Source organism: Triticum aestivum, chromosome 5A (genome assembly GCF_018294505.1).
Source record: "Triticum aestivum cultivar Chinese Spring chromosome 5A, IWGSC CS RefSeq v2.1, whole genome shotgun sequence".
NCBI classification, from domain to species: Eukaryota; Viridiplantae; Streptophyta; class Magnoliopsida; order Poales; family Poaceae; genus Triticum; species Triticum aestivum.
This window is the reverse complement of record NC_057806.1, coordinates 214124371-214131112: the sequence shown is the minus strand read 5'-3', so window position 1 is coordinate 214131112 and position 6742 is coordinate 214124371.

Below are 6742 nucleotides of genomic sequence, written 5' to 3'. Positions count from 1 at the left end.
TATGTTCCTAGGGCCAAAATTTTGAAACCCTGTGAACTTTACAGGTACTAAAGATTACTGAAATACATATGAACCATTAAGTGTAGGTAGCACTCAGCACACAACAAACCCTAATGGCAGTCCTGCCTAATGAGTAATGAATCAATTAGAAAATGGGTGATGAGGAGTGGTTGTTGAGTGTTGAAGACGTATATTAGGATAAATCGGGTTGGCTTAGTGGCTGCTGCACGCCTGAGCCCTGAACGGATTGGGATGGTAGGCACGGCAGCGCGCCCGGGCAGCCGTGACGCTGTTGGGCGAGTGGCTCCTGACCTCCTGTAAGTTTGGCGTCTCCTCCTAGAGTCATGTTGTACGGGGATGGCAAGTCGCCAGCGAGGCAGGCGGCTGGGGGCGAGTATATATTGGAAGCACAACAGAACAGAGGGGAATCGGGGGCTAGGCCGACCCAAAATCCCAGGGTGGGCCACGGCCCACCGGGGGCCCCCTGTAGAGATACACACCCGAGTGCCGAACATGCATTTTTGTAACTAAATTAGGAACATTTAGCTGACCAATTAAATGACTCTATTTTAATAATATCAGATTCATATTTGAACAACTAAGCTTGTTTAGCTTGATGGGTGGAGCAGTGCTATTTTTACATGAAGCACGTATGTTGATCATCTAGTGATCATAAAAGGGGGAAACCCTAAGCATTTTTTAGCAAAAGAGGGTTTCCCCTCCAATTTCTATTAAAGAAACCACCATGGAACCAACACGATCAATTAAACCCTAAGCATGATCAATTAAACCCATTATGACTGTGCCATGGTAGATTTAAGGTTGCAAACCGGAGAAATGCTATTTAGCATCCTTTGTTTGCTTCTAACTAAGAACTAAATTCTAAGAGCTGAAAAGAAAGTATAGTAACGAAGTTACGATCCATTTTTTGGTTGAGATGAAAACGTTGAGGAGATATGAAGTGCCACCTCTCATGCGGCACCGTGTAGGCATCGGGGGTGTGATGGTTGTTGGTGGCATTGAAGCATATCTGCAACGGTAGACGGGTGCATCGGGGGATAAGTCCCATTGTGGTGGACGAGAAGGCCGTCTGAGCCGGGTGACGGTGCCGATGAAGCAAGAGGATGCGATGCAAGGCTCTTGGTCCGTCACCGTGGATGAGAAACGTCCATGTCTAGTAGTCGACAATGCGGTCTTGGTAGGCGCTCTGACATTGTGGAGGACGGTGGCGATGGATGGGGTGGAGGACGGCGGCGATGGATGGGGTGGCGGACGGAGGAGGCTGGTGTGGGGATGGTGTTCTAGCGTGGACAGTGTATGAATGGGGAAATGGAGGGAGAGGTACGGGGAACCATGTTTTTGGGACGCGCTTGTCTAAAATATGGGAAAGTTATGAACTTAGCCCCCATTTAAAATTTGGACGTCTCATCGGTTGGGGATAGGACGGTAATCTCGCATCTTCCAAATATTTGTCAGTAGCAATTTTGGGCGAGGAGAGGGTGTTTTTCCGCCCACGGTTGGCGCCCGCGGTGTATGAATGAGGCTGACAGGTAGGGCGGTTGTTTCACGTTTGAGGGAAGTTACACATCTGCCCCTATTTAAAATACTTGCCTACATCGATTTTGGACGAGGAGAATTTGTTTTGCCGCCCACCATGTATGAATGGGGGAATGGAGGGAGAGACATATGTCTTTCGCATGAGCTTGAATGAAATGTGTTTTGCCGTCCACGTTTGGCGCCCACCGTGTCAGAATGGGCTCAGAGGCGGTCGTGTCACGTCTAATTTAAGTTACTAACCTACCCCTATTGAGAGCAATGGAAATCGGGCCAATGGATTGTCCGTGTAAGGGGTAGATTGTAATTTCCATCTCCCAAACACTGGGCTTCGGGCAGCCGACATGGGAGTGGACATTTTGTCGCTTCTTTCGAATTTTGGGACAATAAGCATCCACCTTTACCCTGGCAACTAAATTCGAATCCATTTTGTATTCCTATACGAACTTTATAAATCATTCTATGTGTTTTTATATATCTTCCAAAGGACGACAAAGATTTATTCCACTGTCATATATGAATATGATTTACAAATGCCGATACTCGACTTTGGAAGCTAGAATCCAGTTTAAGGTCAATTTGAAGATTTGAAACCACTTTATGTCGAACTCAAGTGTCATACGCAGCATAATGTGTACTCCCATTTAGATATGTACACAAGCGATGTATCAAGATTCAAAACCGAGTCAATCAACCGATATTGTACAAAACTAACATCCATATAAACACTTATAGAGTATATGGATCATTAATATCAACTAACATACATAAGCCAGGCCGTTGTACTTTTTTTGCTAGAAGAGCATCCTTTTTTAGCGAGGCTAGTACAACATCTTGGCCCTTTCTGATGCGTGCCACTTAAGGTCCATCTATACTACTATTATTGTTGAATGCACATTCAGCCTGATTGGCATATTTGTAGGTCTGGCGCAACAATCAAAATGAAATGCCTCAGAGTCTTATCAATTAATACAGACTTGTGCTAACAAAAATAACAAACCAGAAAACAAAAAACAATTATTACATGATCTCTAAAACAAATGGTTTGATCGATTACATGAAAAAACAACACAAAGGTTATTCAACGATGGAAAGAACATTTCACCTATGATTTACCAAGTGGGAATTTACTTTCCTTTTTTCCTTCAAGACCTTAACAATGCGGTCAGTCTCAACTTGCTTCATTTTGAAATCCACCAGATATTTAATGGTTGTCTTGAGTACTTCTTGTGATTGTGTTGTTTGCTTCCTCAACATGTCAACTTCATCTCTAAGTGCAGAACCAGAATCTGTTTCTACCAATAGTTTAGCCTCTAGAGCATCAGCATCTGGCAATTCATGGTGCATGATTGGGCTGGTGCCACTGCTGTGAGATGATACAACATCTATGGGGACCTCGCCAGTTGATCTTGGGTTAACCTATTTTGCCATTAAAGTTCTGATTGGATTCCAAAAAGTTGAAGTTAGCAAAACATCTCAACTAGGAGTTATAACAGCAAAGCAGTTAAACAAACAAGGAATTAAAGAGTTTCAATTGGATGTTGAAAAGTAGTTATTAACATCATTGTTATCGGTTGCAGCAGCAAAGCAGTTAAACAAACAAGTTTTGCAAAAGGTACCTGTTGTGGCATTGGAGTTTCTCTTGGATCCGAAAAAGTTGAGTAGCCAGTAACGTGATAAGAGCAACCGGTTGCAGCAGCAAAGCAGTTAAAGAAACAAGTTTTGCAAAAGGAACCTATTGTGGCATTGGAGTTTCTCTTGGATCCTGAAAAATTGAGTAGTCAGTAACTTTATTAGAGCAACAAGTTACAGCAGCAAACCTGTTACACAAATGTATTTTTGAAAATGTACCTGCTGTGGAATTGGACTTCCAATTGGATCCTGAAAACTTGAAGTTGGCAAGATCATTACAGCAACAAGTTACAGCAGCAAACCTGTTACACAAATATATTTTTGAAAATGTACCTGCTATGCAATTGGACTTCCAATTGGATCCTGAAAACTTGAAGTTGGTCATATGATAACAACAACAAGTTACAGCAGCAAACCAGGTAAACAAGGAAGTTTCTGAAAACATACAAGTTGTGCCAAAGGACTTTCAGTTGGATCCTGCAAACTTGAATGTTAGCAATCATAAATAAAGTGTTGCAAGAGCCATAAGAAACTAACATCAAACTAGTAAAACTAACCAGTTTTGGCAACGTATTTAATTACACATGAACTAGTAAAACTAACAAGTTTTTGGCAACATATTAAAGTAACAAGTCGGTACTGTTTACCAGTAACATAGACATCTGTAAAATTTCTTTAATGTAAGCAAAATGATTCCAACACATATATAAGTTAAAAAGTTGGTGTCCCTCATATAAACCTGACAGTTGTCTATCTATGAACATGCAAACATTACTAATGCTACAAGTGATAACAGCAAACCATGTAAACAAACAGGGTATCAGAACATAAATTACACGTGAATTCTGCTGCACCCTAGAAGTACATATGACATGCTATCTACGTGCTTAAGTAACTATTTAAGTTCAGGCAAATAGGTAATTCTTAACAATAAGTATCAAACACATAGATAGGCACAGTCTATAATATGATTAACAGGCTATGGCATTATGTAATCAGTAGCAAACCAAATTAAGCCAAGCAACATAATTGAACAATTTTGCAATAAGTGGCTAACTAAAAGTCTGAGAAGCAGGTAACTAAACTTACGCTAGCTCTTTGTACAGGCGCACTGCAACTTCTTTTTCGCTTACAAGGTTCTACGAAGGAGTCCATGGCATCAATTGCTTGGATATGCAGTCCCAATACTTCTTTCTTCCCACACCGCATTGGTAAGTCAAATGGTTAATCTGATAGGATGGTGCATCCTTGATATGTTATATGAGGACGGGTTGTCAGACTAGTTGTGGCCACACACATCACACTGGCTTTTACTGTATATTTCATGTGATTACATTTGGCATATCGAGATCTAAGAAATCTACAATAGGATGAAAAGACTGGCATCCTTCACATTATTAGCGAACTCAGTTCATAGAAACAAGCAATTCAACCATTATGTGGGTAAATCAAAAGCACTCCTGGAATATTTTTCACTACCCCAATCATACACGCAAAAGGGGCGACGCCACCATAGGGGCTGGTACGGGTGGCCGCCTCGGGTGGCTGGAATGTGTGCACCTAGTTTGAGTCATCAAGGTTGGCCCAGGCTAGTTTTGTTCGTCCCAACGCACGAGCAGGGAATGTAAGAAATGAAGAAAAATATTTCAATTTGGATGGGCCACTAAAGTAAGTGCAAGGCATGCCCTATAGCAGGCTCGTGGACCAAATGAGCGCCTCCCATATTCATCGACAGCAGGAAAAATCCCAATTCATTCGCTCCAACCTCTAGTCTGGTTCGATCCTAACATCGCCGCCGCTGGACAGACCGACACAACACTTCCTTGCGCCCTCATTGGAGGGCAGTCGCCGGGCTTTAAGTGAATGGAAGGAGAAGAAGATGAAGATCTAACCCTGGGTGTAAACTACGTGGGAGGCAGCGGCGAAAGCACGGGCATGGCGTCGAGCTTGCACAAACGGACAGTCGCAGCTCGCAAGAGCAGCATGCGCAATGAGCAGGTACATCACATCCCTGATTATATCTAATTCAACTATTCAATTTCTGGCCTATAGTTAAACCTGGCGGTGTTGTAAAACTGCTTGTATGTAGGGAATCTATGACAAAAGGAAACCAATTTTTGCTTATTTTATAACTCCCCCAATCAATACTAAACTGACTGAACCTGATGTTGTTCTTGAGCCTTAATTGTCTAATGAATAAACTGCTAATGAAGGATTTGATGCAAACATTTTACATGCTCCTGGTGATGAACATATTGTGTCTAATGAGGGATCTAATGCAAGCATTTTGCAAGCTCCCATCGAAGGATTTAGTGTCTAATGATGATCTTCTATGTTGAGAGAGACAGAGATTTGCAGGCATTGATGACTAGCAAATTATAGTACATTTTCATGGCTTGAGGAAACGTCGAGGCCATCTATCAGAAAGTCCCCGTATCATGACAACGTAGCATAAATACTTTTCTAATCTGTTGTTTGGAACTATTGGCATACTTGTGCAGGATAGATATACTGATATGCAGTTTGCGCACTGGTTATATGTGCAATTACACTTCGATATTTTCAGCCAGAGAACAAATAATTCAAGCAGGTACAAACCATGTTAGTAGTCCTTGTACACCATGTTGCATTTTGTGTTTTTTGGTGCTTACAGCATTTAGTTTTTTATAATCTGAACTACTTTGGATCATTAGCTGGTTTTCAAAGTGAATGTAGCTTCACATTTCTCAAGTTATGTTGATTTCTGGAGTGCAACTGCCTTCATATTTTTTAAGTTAAATGTTCGCCCCTGGTAACTTGAATTCATGGATCCGCCACTGCACACAAATCATACACGCAGGCCAGTACGAATTAAATGAAATGCAGGGACTTACGCTAGCTCGTTGTACAGGCACATTACAACTCTGCTTGCGCTTGGGATGTTCCATGTACAAGTCCATGTTACCACTTGCTTGGATGTGCAGGCGTTGTGCTCCTTGCATCCCCCTCTGCATTTTTGACATGGCGAATGGTTTCTCAAATAAGAGGAATCGACCTTTTTGTTGTACCGAAGGATAGGTACTTACAAGGTTATACGGGTGGGTAGGATGTGTACCAGATCCCGTAGCGCTGTCATGCAAAGCTAAAAAAATGGTTTTGCTTGTTTCAGATGATATATCTACAAGAAATAAGAGTTAAAGTCAGAGTTGCATAGGCATGTAAGTTAAGAGAGCAGTGAAAGAATATCCAAACATCGTCGGAATAGTGCATAACGGAGTGATGTGTGGATACCTAGTTCGGGCCGGCGTTTGGGCAAGCTCGCCTAGCTAGAGTGAGTGTCACTTCAGAGCCATTGAGGGTGATGAGCTTCCATTGGCTAGCCACGCATGGATGTAGATCTTGAGTTGCAAGGGAGCGCAATGATGCAATGGACGAGACCGTTGGTGAAGCCCCAAGGGCCTCGAGGGGCGGAGGTGCGATGATGTGCTCGGTGAAGTAGCCTCGGTGAGGTGGGAGACGACGTTGGTGAAGCGCTCCTGATGTAGTGGAAATCGGTGTTTGTGAGGCACGTCGGTTG